A 13,066-nucleotide genomic window follows, 5' to 3' on the forward strand; every position below is an offset into this window, starting at 1 on the left:
ATCGGTTCTGAACCTCGGCTGAACCTCTATGGTATCTCTGTATGAGAGCACTTTCCCGTTCATAAAACAAAACGTGTTTTGCAAAAGTTTTCTTTTCATGATTTCTCAAGAATAAACTTCTGGTGAGTCTGCGAAGCCCAAGAGAACTTATTTGCAATTCCCGGATCCTCACGTTCCTCCGGAAGTTCCTCTAGTCATTTCGCTGAAAGTTCATCCAGAGATTCCGTCAAAACATTCTCCAGGAAGTTCCTCCAGAAATTCTTTCGGACGTTCCTCCAGGAATTATTCTGGAAGTTCCTCCAGGAATTCCTCCAGAAGTTCCACCAGAAGTTCCTCCAGGAATTCCTCCGGAAATTCCTCCAGGAATTCCTCCGGAAGTTCCTCCAGGAATTCCTCCGGAAGTTCCTCCAGGAATTCCTCCGGAAGTTCCTCCAGGAATTCCTCCAGAAGTTCTACCAGAAGTTTCTCCCGGAATTCCTCCGGAAGATCCTCTAGAAATTCTTCCGGAAGTTCCTCCAGGAATTCCTCCGGAAGTTCCTCTAGGAATTCCTCTGAAAGTTCCTTCAGGAATTCCTCCAGAAGTTCCACCAGAAGTTCCTCCAGGAATTCCTCCGGAAGTTCCTCCAGGAATTCCTCCGGAAGTTCCTCCAGGAATTCCTCCAGAAGTTCCACCAGAAGTTCCTCCAGAAATCCTTCCGGAAGTTCCTCCAGGAATTCCTCTGGAAGTTCCACCAGAAGTTCCTCCAGGAATTCCTCCGGAAGTTCCTCCAGGAATTCCTGCGGAAGTTCCTCCAGGAATTCCTTCGGAAGTTCCTCCAGGAATTCCTCCGGAAGTTCCTCCAGGAATTCCTCCGGAAGTTCCTCCAGGAATTCCTTCGAAGTTCCTCCAGGAATTCCTTCGGAAGTTCCTCCAGGAATTCCTCCGAAGTTCCTCCAGGAATTCCTCCGGAAGTTCCTCCAGGAATTCCTCCGAAGTTCCTCCAGGAATTCCTGCGGAAGTTCCTCCAGGAATTCCTGCGGAAGTTCCTCCAGGAATTCCTCCGAAGTTCCTCCAGGAATTCCTCCGGAAGTTCCTCCAGGAATTCCTCCGGAAGTTCCTCCAGGAATTCCTCCGAAGTTCCTCCAGGAATTCCTCCGGAAGTTCCTCCAGGAATTCCTCCGGAAGTTCCTCCAGGAATTCCTCCGGAAGTTCCTCCAGGAATTCCTCCGGAAGTTCCTCCAGGAATTCCTCCGGAAGTTCCTCCAGGAATTCCTCCGGAAGTTCCTCCAGGAATTCCTCCGGAAGTTCCTCCAGGAATTCCTCCGGAAGTTCCTCCAGGAATTCCTCCGGAAGTTCCTCCAGGAATTCCTCCGGAAGTTCCTCCAGGAATTCCTCCGGAAGTTCCTCCAGGAATTCCTCCGGAAGTTCCTCCGGAAGTTCCTCCAGGAATTCCTCCGGAAGTTCTCCAGGAATTCCTCCGGAAGTTCCTCCGGAAGTTCCTCCAGGAATTCCTCCGGAAGTTCCTCCGGGAAATTCCTCCGGAATTTTCTCCAGGAATTCCTCCGGAAGTTCCTCTAGAAATTCCTCCGGAAGTTCCTCCAGGAATTCCTCCGGAAGTTCCTCCAGGAATTCCTCCGGAAGTTCCTCCAGGAATTCCTCTGGAAGTTCCTCCAGGAATTCCTCTGGAAGTTCCTCCAGGAATTCCTCTGGAAGTTCCACCAGAAGCTCCTCCAGGAATTCCTCCGAAAGTTCCTCCAGGAATTCCTCAGGAAGTTCCTCCAGGAATTCCTCCGGAAGTTCCTCCAGGAATTCCTCCGGAAGTTCCTCCAGGAATTCCTCCGGAAGTTCCTCCAGGAATTCCTCCGGAAGTTCCTCCAGGAATTCCTCCGGAAGTTCCTCCAGGAATTCCTCCGAAGTTCCTCCAGGAATTCCTCCGGAAGTTCCTCCAGGAATTCCTCCGGAAGTTCCTCCAGGAATTCCTCCGGAAGTTCCTCCAGGAATTCCTCCGGATGTTCCTCCAGGAATTCCTCCGGAAGTTCCTCCAGGAATTCTTCGGAAGTTCCTCCAGGAATTCCTCCGGAAGTTCCTCCAGGCATTCCTCCGGAAGTTCCTCCAGGAATTCCTCCGGAAGTTCCTCCAGGAATTCCTCCGGAAGTTCCTCCAGGAATTCCTCCGGAAGTTCCTCCAGGAATTCCTCCGGAAGTTCCTCCAGGAATTCCTCCGGAAGTTCCTCCAGGAATTCCTCCGGAAGTTCCTCCAGGAATTCCTCCGGAAGTTCCTCCAGGAATTCCTCCGGAAGTTCCTCCAGAAGTTCCTCCGGAAGTTCCTCCAGGAATTCCTCCGGAAGTTCCTCCAAGAATTCCTCCGGAAGTTCCTCCAAGAATTCCTCCGGAAGTTCCTCCAAGAATTCCTCCTGAGGTTCCTCCAGGAATTCCTCCGGAGATTCCTCCAGAAATTCCTTCGGAGGTTCCTCCAGGAATTCCTCCGGAGGTTCTTCCAGGAGTTCCTCCGGAGGTTCCTCCAGGAATTCCTCCGGAAGTTCCTCCAGGAATTCCTCTGGAGGTTCCTCCAGGAATTCCTCTGGAGGTTCCTCCAGGAATTCCTCTGGAGGTTCCTCCAAGAGTTCCTTCAGGAACTTCCGGAGGGTATTCTGGAACAATGGAATTCTTGGAATAACTTTCAGCGGAATTTTTGAAGGAACTTCCGGAGGAATTCCTGGAAAGACTTTTGGAGGAATAATTGGTGGAACTTCCGGAGGAATTCCTGGAGGAACTTGGAGGATTTCCTGGAGGAACTTCCGGAGGATTTACTGGAAGAACTTCCGGAGGGTATTCTGGAACAATGGAATTCTTGGAAGAACTTTCAGCGAGATTTTTGGAGGAACTTCCGGAGGAACTTCCGGAGGAATTCTTGAGGAACTTCCGGAGGGTATTCTAGAACAATGGAATTCTTGGAAGAACTTTCAGCGGGATTTTTGGAGGAACTTCCGGAGAAATTCCTGGAAAGGCTTCCGCAGGAATAATTGGTGGAACTTCCAGAGGAATTCCGGGAGGTACTTCAGGAGGAATTTCTGGAGGAACTTGGAGGATTTCCCGGATGAACTTCCGGAGGAATTCCTGGAGGAACTTCCGAAGGGTATTCTGGAAAAACAGAATTCTTGTAGGAACTATCAGTGGAAGTTTTAGAGGAACACAGCACATGTAGCAGTCACATGTAGCAGCTTTTACTTTAAGCTAATGTCAGATTTACTTTCATGCAAATATAAACAAAAACGAAAAACTTTCTTTTGGGCCACAAAATCTAACTTGATTCCTATTTTTGCAGTGCAACACTGCCACCTAAAAACGTTTTCACTTTTGCGAGCGAAAAATTTGCTAGTGCTGCACTAGCAAGCGCATTTCGTTTCTGCGAGTTGAACATTTTAACGCTTAGCAGTCACACATTGCAAGCGAGCGTTTGCTTACGAGTTGTCATTTGTTTGCATGCAATCACTTTCAGTGTAGTCAGACAGGCTAGTTTTTGACAGTTGTTACTTTCTGCGAGCAAAACCCTCGTTGCGAGTGATTTGCTTGCAACGTCTGAGGGCACCTTTAGTATATAAGTCATTCTGCATTTCTCGCTCAACTTTTCAAAAGGACCTAAGTAACATTTTTGACGTAAACTACGTCTAAGGGGAAGACTCGGATACAGGGTGCAAAATGAAAATTTCAAATTTTGGGACCGTCACGAAATCATGTAAGATTTGTAACAATAATAGGTCCTTTATCTTTCAATGGATTTTAATGATTTATATATCAATCGATTCGCAAACTCTCTACCAATTTGGCAGTAGTATTGAAATTTTTGAGTATCAAAGTTAAACTATTGAAAATTTTAGTTCTTTCAGGCATCATGCATCCCTTATACAGCGCGTTCTAATCCTTGGTAATTGCCTACTTTTAGGGTATTATCAATTGTTGAACTGAGTGTGTGGTACTTAATAGAAAGTGTAAAGTAGGCTGAATATATACATGACAGCCCTGCAGACAAGCACTCATTGTGAGTACCTACGCTACGACACATCATTGCAGCATGCGTTGACTTCTCCTCTTTCGCCTTTCATCCATCGTGCAGGTAAGATGTGCTAGAGCGCACAAACCTGAGCGGTCCCTTTTCCGATAATTATTAGATACTCACAATGGCGATCCTGCCAGGAGTTGCAGCATTTGTTCTTCTTTATTGCTGTAACATAAATATAGAACTACAGTCAATTTTTTTTCAACTTTTTTTTTTTACAAATTATACTATTATACTACGGAAAAGGGATCACTCAGAGTTGAGAAATCAAAATAAAAGAAAAAGTGCATCAAAACGGAGGTTATGTCTGCAGCGTGGACCGAAAAAAAATGGCACCGATGAAAGCGGATCTCGTATCGCGCTGAGCGAGCAAAACAAATTGTCGCACTGAGACGGTGATATTGAGTGTTATGTCAAGCGGGTTGGAAAAATCGCGCTAAGGTTGGACTGCAGCAACAAAATAACATTAGCGAGTCGAAAGACCGCGCTGGCGAGCGGGTCGACATACTGCGCTGTTGTGCGTGTCAGAGGACCGAGTTGGAAGACCACGCTGCTGAGCGGGTTGTAAGACCGCGCTGTTATGCGGGTCGTAAGACCATGCTGCTATGCGAGTCGTAAAACCGCGCTGCTAAGCGGGTCAGAAGACTGCGCTGCTGTGCGTGTCAGAGAACCGAGTTGGAAGACCGCGCTGCTGAGCGGGTCGTAATACCGCGCTAATATGCGGGTCGTAAGACCGCGTTGCTAAGCGGGTCAGAAAACTGCGCTGCTGAGAAGGAAGATTGCATAGCTGAGCGAGTTGGAAGACCGCGCTGAACAAAGTTTAACTTGTTTCAATAAAATAGGACACAAGATCCTAAGAGATACAAAAACAAATGAGCGAATTGCATCGAAGCGAATTAATCAAATCGCGCAAAATAGAAATGAATTAGTCGTACTAGGCTTCGTTTCAGATAAAATTTTTGAGGAATCATACTTTGATCGTTTTTATCGATTTGTCAACCGTTGCAACAACACAGCGATACATATTTTACACGGTTAAAAATAATATTACGAACTAGTTGAACCGGCACATGTTGTCCTGAATAATAGGTGGAAATGTACATTGTGATCTGCAAAATATCCTATATAAATCCATCGGAGATTGAAACATACAGATGTGCTGAAACTTTACATATTTTTATATTTGCTTTCGCTTATTCAAAGTTGCTTTTTCGTGATTGTCCAAGACTAGTAAAGTGGAGAGGTAAACATGTGGAACTTAGAATTTGCTACTTTTTGTGCATGTACAATGTACATGTTTCGAGATTCACAAGTTTTATAACATGAATTAAGTGCTTAACACTCGAGCACGCGCGCTGTTGTATTTTGTACAACACTAACGAAAAACATCGCTCGAAATACACAGCACGAGCGAGCCTGCGTGAGCGTCCCAGAACCATGCGCATGCTGAACGGTTAAAGTCGACAGGAAGTACAGTTTGCGTTTAAATGACTCGATTATTGATACCGTATATACATCTACATTCTTATGATTGCTGACGCCTGATTTGTTTACAATTCTGTATAAGATCCTGTATGGAAATTTTCGATAGAGTTCCTGGAAATTCCCAAAAATAAACTGTCGTGCTGACGAGCTGTCTTGAAACATTTAAGAAGATTGTTCCGTATAGCAGTTGAGCATAAGCATGAGTATGATGACCGCGAGGATGACTGTACATTTCGTAGTTGCACTAAGTAATATATCAGAGCAATCGAATTTGCACAAGGAACCAATAGATGGTGCCATGGGATTATGCTTTCTAACCTAAATGTGCACAGTCCGAAAGACCTAGCATTTAAAATTGTCAATAACGGCACTGGCCATGTCCTTACGATCTATCGAGGATGAGAAGGAATTGAAGATGCAGTCACTCGCCCACTGCATGCCGAGAACACTTCCCAAGTAACACCAAGCATTAAAATATTGCACATATATCAATCACAAATCGGCATGCTAAATGCTAATTTCATTAGATCTGTTTTGACGATGTGTTGTTGCATTCATTTATCAACTGTCAGACAACGATACCATAGATATAATAATCAAGATGTTGGAGTCAGAGCAAATTAGTACACATTTTATGGTTCCATGTTCTAAGATTTCGGTACCCAGTAAAATAAAGCAACGCTTCAACATAAATTAGAGTTGTTCTATTTTTCTACTGTTGTCAAGGTTATCATTCTTGCTGTTTATTTATTACTTTCATACAGAAGAATGAACTTTAAAATAATTTCATTTGAAAATTTTGAAAAATTTCACTTGGAAATTTATGAGAATTTCGCTGGAAAAATTTTTTAGAAACTACCAAGGAAATAACAATTCTGAATTAAAAAAGGACTGTATTTTTTCAGATTTGCTTTAAATAACCATCGTATCTGTGGCCTGCACCAATTTGGAGTTGGATACCGTCTAGAATCCCACATTTGCTGAAGAAACATAGCCCAAGCGACACGGGGTGGCCACAAAATATGAAAATCCTGCAAAGTTCTTTTAAACTACAGCGGCGGAAGTTTGACATAGACCAACGAGATACCCAACCCGACAATACCCAAAACACGGTTCTGCTGCAGTCCGTTGCATCCCATCCGAAGACTGGGTCCGTTTTCCTGGTGACCCAGCACGTCCACAACGAACGCGTTGATAATCTTAGATTGACTTTGCTAGAAATGATCGGATCGTTAGTTTTGGCCGTTAGTAGAAAACCTAAGAAAAGTTAACTGCCACCTTTTTGGTTAAAGTAAAACCAATAGAACCGATTTACTTATTACCGACTGGTTAATAAGTCATCTTGGGTAGGTTACAAAATCTAGATCAGCGGATGATTTGCTTACCGATTGCTTATATATCACAGAAGAATCCTTACCGAAAAAACCATTTGGAATCCTTTGATTACGAATAAAGTCCTTCTAGATTCCCCACTTTTTTCAAATTAAAATTCTTCAGGAATTCCGATGGGAATTGTTTTCAGATTATTCGAAGCGACTTTCTTTTGGGATTATGAAAGGGACCGTTTTATGATTCCGTAAAGAATCTCTTTTGGATTCTGAAGAGAATCTCCTTGGAATTCCAAGGGGAATCTTTTTGGGACGTCGAATCCTCTTTAGATTCTTAAAGAAATCGTTTTATCACAGACAAACAGACGTAACACTGAGAAAATTCCCATCGACCATGAGCTCAACGGTCGTTTTAAATTCAACTGCTTGCGAGTTTCACATCCAGGGGCGCGCGCATCGTATACCTTTGTATTTGACATCTCACACTAGCGCCTTCTGTTGACATTGTCGTACTAAACTGTGTTTCGTACAACATGCACGTCAGGTGGTGGTAAAATAACTGAGCGATGGATTTTGAAACAAATTGTTCTAGCTGTTACGTCTGTTTGTCTGTGCTTTTATTATTCAGTAGGAAATCCTTTTAAGATTGAAAGGGACTCTTTTGAGATTTACGGCAGGTATACTTTTAGATGAACATGAATTAAAATTAGTTTGATTCGTGTTCAAGGGTTTTATGGCTGTTCGGCTGACATATACGACACTAAAGAATTCATTTTACGATTCCTGAATTAATCCTTCTACAAAAGAAATCCTTTTGGGCATTCCAAAGGTAATCCAAACCGAAGATAATCGTTTTGGGATTTCAAATGAAGCCTTTCAAGAATCCAAAAGAAACTTTCAGGATTTTAAAAGAAATCTTTTGGATTTCAAAAGAATTTCATTGGGAATCTTTTTAATAATCATTTGGTATTCTGAAATAAATCCTCTTCGATTTCCGAAGGAGATGTTTTTGTGATTCCAATTCGTATTGAGATATCAAAGAGAATACTTTTCAGAATCCGATGGGTTTGTTTTTAGGGGATCTAAATGTTTTTTTTTATTTTGGTAAGATTCCTCCTGAGTTTTCGAAGAGAATAGAATATTCTGATTGAACGATGCAGTAGGTTTTGTTATACTAGGTGTGGATGACGACACCCAGCAGTGATTTAGTAGTCTTCCATGCAATCTATGATCGAAGAAACCTCTCAAAGACTAGCGAAGGAGTCTTCCCAGGGTTCCCGAAGAAATGATCACATCAATCCCGAAAGAATAAGACTATTGTTATTTTGGTATTGTAGATATTTTTCTATTTATTTCTATTTATCGAATATCTTAAACTGGATCCATACGAAGGTAGTAAAGATATACGGACAGGAGATTGGATATAACTCGAGGAGAACCAGTGCTGATTACACTGAGCCAAAAATCCATATCAAGTTTATGTGTGAGCGATATAGATTTTTGCAATAGCTTCATTCTAATGCATTTTATGTGTGGGCCTTATAGAAAATGTATAAGTGACAACACATATAATTTATTTTTGACAACCGATTAGCTTTATTATGTTTTAATAATAGAATCAATAGGGGTTTGAAAATAAAATTCATTTCTTGATCCAATTAAAATTGTCAATACGAATATACTGATATTCAGAACAGAAAAAAAATAAACAACTCAGAATCAATGATTTGATTATATTTCCTTTTTTATTAATTGATTTAAACCTCACTTACAGCTTTCGGAGCCACGATTATCTGTACGATTGTACGATTATCTGTGCTTCTCGCGTCATTGTATTTATGGGCCACGTCAGCAGCCTTTTTGGTCACCGCGTTAATGCCAGTGCAGCGATCCGTTCATATTCCCAACTTTTATTCAGCACCGGGTTTTTTGTTGGCGTCATGTGTGTCCATTATCTAATGAACATCCGCATCACTTTACTGAAGAATCAACAGCAAAATCGTACTTCGTCGCAAGATCCGCAACAGCAGCTGCATGAACAGCCATCTTCACCCGAAATGTCGACATTATCTGAGGAAGTGGAAAGCATCCCTCCGAGAGCGAGAACAAAGTCTTAGACCTAGGCGCCGAGTCTCATGGTCGTCATGGTACGAGTTCGAGCTGAAAGTTATCACACAGTTGTTAACCGGCTTGTTTTCACTCGATCTGGATCTGGATTAGTAAAGAAATGCAGAAATAGAATGTATTGAGTAGTATATTATAACAAACAATAACTCCTACCTGCAAGAAAATCCAAATTTTCAATGCTGGACAAACGGCAGCACGCGTTCACTCGCCATTTTTTCGTTTCTTTTGACGTCTCTCGTGGTTTCTCGCATGATTCGTATTGTCATCAATAACATGTTCCAACATTTTAAGATTTATGTGTGAGATGTTATGGTTTTTAACCATTAGTCTCCACATATATTTTTGAAAAGGGATGCAATTATTCCCGATAACTCATGTATATACAAGATATCTGTATACGTTTGTAATTCATAAAGTCCATATAAAATGTATAGCGGATGCGTTCTGATCGTTTTATGTGTCGTTGCACATGTAGAAAATTATTGATTTTTTTGTAGTGTAGGGGTTTTTGAAAAATATATATTATAGATATGTCTCGGATCGTGGACAGAAGACGGTACCTAGAGGAGCTTAGCTTACTTTGAAAAGCGTCAGCTATTGGAGGAACTATCTATAGTTCGAATCACGAAAATAGAATAATCGCGTAGCGCACAATAACCTGATGAAATTTGTACCGACGGATTCTCCAAATTTTCCGTAGTATGTGGTCAATGACGTGTTTACGTGTTTAGTGTTCACTGTGAGCAGACAAACAGCTTCTATGCACTGTTCAGGTTACTTCGGCCTTATCCTGGAAATAAATAAATCAATGTTACTCAATGCGTATAATAAAAGCTATAATAATACATAGTAAACCATTTCCCTGCGTCCATCGGTCTTTTTTCGCCAGTCACCACCACACCACATCCTCCACTCGCTTCCATTTTTATAGTTTGTTTATGTTTGATGGAAAAACAACCATTTTGTTGCTATGGCAGCAGTGCTAAAAAATTGTTCTAATGGGGCATCAATAGATTACGTACTGAAGCGACGCTTTCATGTCTGGGTACCGAAGATCATTCACGGCGTACGAAACTGGAACCACGAAAAAATCTCCAGTTTCATATTGATTGTTGACGATACTCTAAATCCGCAGTACGAATGCAGCGATGCATTACTGGTGCTTTATTTCAACATGCCAAAGTAATGAACCATTAATTCGGTCTTATAATTGCCCTTTTCCACTTTAAGTCAACTTTAAGGGCTGTGTTTTTTTACAAGCATATATAGCTTCATGGTTACTTGGGTTCTGCACTCGCAATGAGTTGAGGCAGAATTTTATTGGGATATGGAAGTTAGGGTCGACGGCAGAGGTTCGTTTTGATCAACAGGTTACCTATAATGTAATATGAAGGAAAGAATGGTGTATTGTAATTAATTGCTGAAACGAACTTTTGTTCATTTCGAGTTCTAACAGTTAGTGCTAGAATTAGTCAGTTAATTTTAGGTATAAAGGATATAATATGATGTCCATTTGCAGCTTTAGCGATTGCTATAACTCCAGAAGTATATAGAAAAGATACACTAAAGTAGGATAATGGAATGGGCCTGGGATTGAGCCTATGACCTCCTTCTTATGAAGCATGCATAAGTAGTAGTATCATTTCTAAAGATTATAACATACAGCAACTTCAATAAAAATCTAAAATAATTCCTAAAATAAAGAAAAAGAACGACTGGTAAAACACATTAACAGGGGTCAAAAAAAAAAGAACTACACAGGATTTTGTTTTTACACGGTTTTTTTTCGCTCGTATTTTTGATCGTGTGACTTCAATTTGCCACCAATCACTTCGGAACACGTTTCAAAAAATCCAGAATAAATCAAAGAAAAATCACATGATACCTAATATACGTTAAACATATAGGATGAGTGGAAAATTGAGAAAATGTAAATCGTGTAAAAACAGAATCCAGTGTACTACAACAAAAAAAAAAGGTTTCCAATTAATTTTGCAAGCATCGCAGGATTAAGTGTGACACTTAAAATTGAAGAGATCTCTGAGAAAATATGAGAGATTTTTCGTGTGAAAGAACTTGAACAGTTTTTTTAAAGAAATAAAACTAGAGTAGCGGCAGAATTCCTGATGCATGTATTGAATATGACTCGTAGATTTAAAGTTTATATAGGAATTATTATAGCAAATTTAGGAAGAAATGTACTTATTGGGTGCCAGTTAAAACCCGCCAACCCGTCACATTCCTCGGTTAAATAGGTGGCTTAAGCGATCTCCTTCACGGAGTGGCCACCAGTTTAAGGTTTGCCCGGCCTGAAACTATCCAGAGGAATGTTTCCCGAAATCGGAGAGGGAAGTGACTGGCTGTCTCAAAACCGTCGTAGTTAGCGTGAGCGTATCGACGCCGCAAGACTCTAAATCACGTGCATACGTGCAACCACCAGAACCGCTTCAAAGACATATAACCTTTCACATTAGGTTTTCATCACTGGCACAACTCCTCTTAACCAAACGAATTAATCATGCTCCGGAATAAAAAGTTATCACGATTACAAGATTGGTATTGACGACCCGTCCGCGAAATGACATGGGATCCCCTCTCGGATGATTAACTGTTTGACTACATTTACGGGATGTAATGCCAATGAAAAGAATAAGTAAACTTGTTGAGAATTTGCTTGGAAGAAATGGTAATTTCGGCATTGTAGAAAGTCTTGAAAAATATTGTTTAAAATATTTAAAACTATTAAAAGTTTGTAAAATTCCAGGTGGATTCTAATGAGTACTGCTGCAGATAAAACTGCGCGGTAATTGAACCGGATTTTTTTTTTTTTATTGAAGTCACATCGTGCAGGTAAGATGTGCCAGAGCGTACAAACCTGAGCGGTCCCTTTTCCGATAATTATTAGATACTCACACTGAGGTGTATGAATGGGGTGGCCCAGCTGCTAGACAATGGGATCCCTACTCCCTCACAGGGCGGGAGATGCTGCTAAAGTTGTTTAGTAGTGTCGGTTGGATGGTTCCTTCTCTTCTATCTAGAGCGTATTTGGTTTTACGTGGTTTACGTCAAGCGGAGGTGTCTTGTATACAACCCCAAACTTTTTTTTCATGAATTTGAATAGCGCAATCAACAGAAAAACATGAAAGCTTTCCATTGCAGTACTCAAATTAATTCATGAAACAAATGATACTTAGGTCCTTTTGAAAAGTTAAGCGAGATTTGCTTGAGGGATCCTACACTCAGAAATAAATTTATACTAAATAGATTAAAAGTCATTCTAAATGGCTATTCGCCTGGTTGACCCCAAACTCGTATTTGATCCAACAATACCAGGATAGTATAACTTTGAGAAAATCGTTCCCTAGTATAAGTATGCTTTATAACTGTTTAGTTTATTTTGGTTTCGATAATGTTTTCTAGGTTAGATTCATTTGTTTTTAAAATTTCACTTGACGAATAATAGAAGTAAAAATAAAAAAATATATTTTTTATTAAAAGTATTTTTGATTGGTTACATTTATGTTACAATAAATCAGTTTAGTCGTGAGTATTAGGAAAAACAAGAACCTTTAAAGTAATTTGGTAGCAGTGTAAACACCACATGCGTCGCAATAAAAGTTTCAAACTCGACCAGGGCCTCAATTTTGTGGTACATTTTCTGCCTGCTGATGTTTTCTAGGGTGGTGGGGATCGTTGATGTTTGCGATGTTCCGGCTGGTCTTGATTCAGTGCTTGTATGTGTTCCACCGAGGATATGTTCCACCGAGGATGTCGACTTATTGTGGATATAGACTCTGTCATGGTGACCTAGAAAATATGAGAAAACATCGTTGGATTAACCAACCTACAAAAATCGATGCTGTCTTACCAACCGAAATTCGCATTCCGAAACAATTTAATTAAACCTGATGGGGTCGATTTTGTTTTCACACGGATGATTCTTCGTTTTAGCTGACAGGTCCTGAAGCATAATCTTTTACCATTTCGTGGTCCAGGTATGTAGTGAAATTGTGCGTGGACCACTTTATTTAAATTATTATGCGGTGCTATAAAACAAACGCCTCGGGATCTCTCGCCCACAACCGTCAGG

The 13,066-nt window shown here is 41.0% G+C and overlaps 1 long non-coding RNA gene across 1 annotated transcript; it reads right to left on the reverse strand.

Annotated features, from left to right (window-relative positions):
- Positions 1–8,656: 8,656 nt before the first annotated feature.
- On the reverse strand, positions 8,657–9,897 carry LOC134215906 (uncharacterized). Its single transcript, XR_009980355.1, has 3 exons — positions 9,823–9,897; positions 9,130–9,766; positions 8,657–9,060 (listed from the first exon to the last, which is right to left on the reverse strand). It is a non-coding gene; the product is annotated as an uncharacterized LOC134215906 (long non-coding RNA).
- Positions 9,898–13,066: the final 3,169 nt, after the last annotated feature.

This window comes from Armigeres subalbatus, chromosome 2 (genome assembly GCF_024139115.2).
Source record: "Armigeres subalbatus isolate Guangzhou_Male chromosome 2, GZ_Asu_2, whole genome shotgun sequence".
Taxonomy (NCBI): Eukaryota; Metazoa; Arthropoda; class Insecta; order Diptera; family Culicidae; genus Armigeres; species Armigeres subalbatus.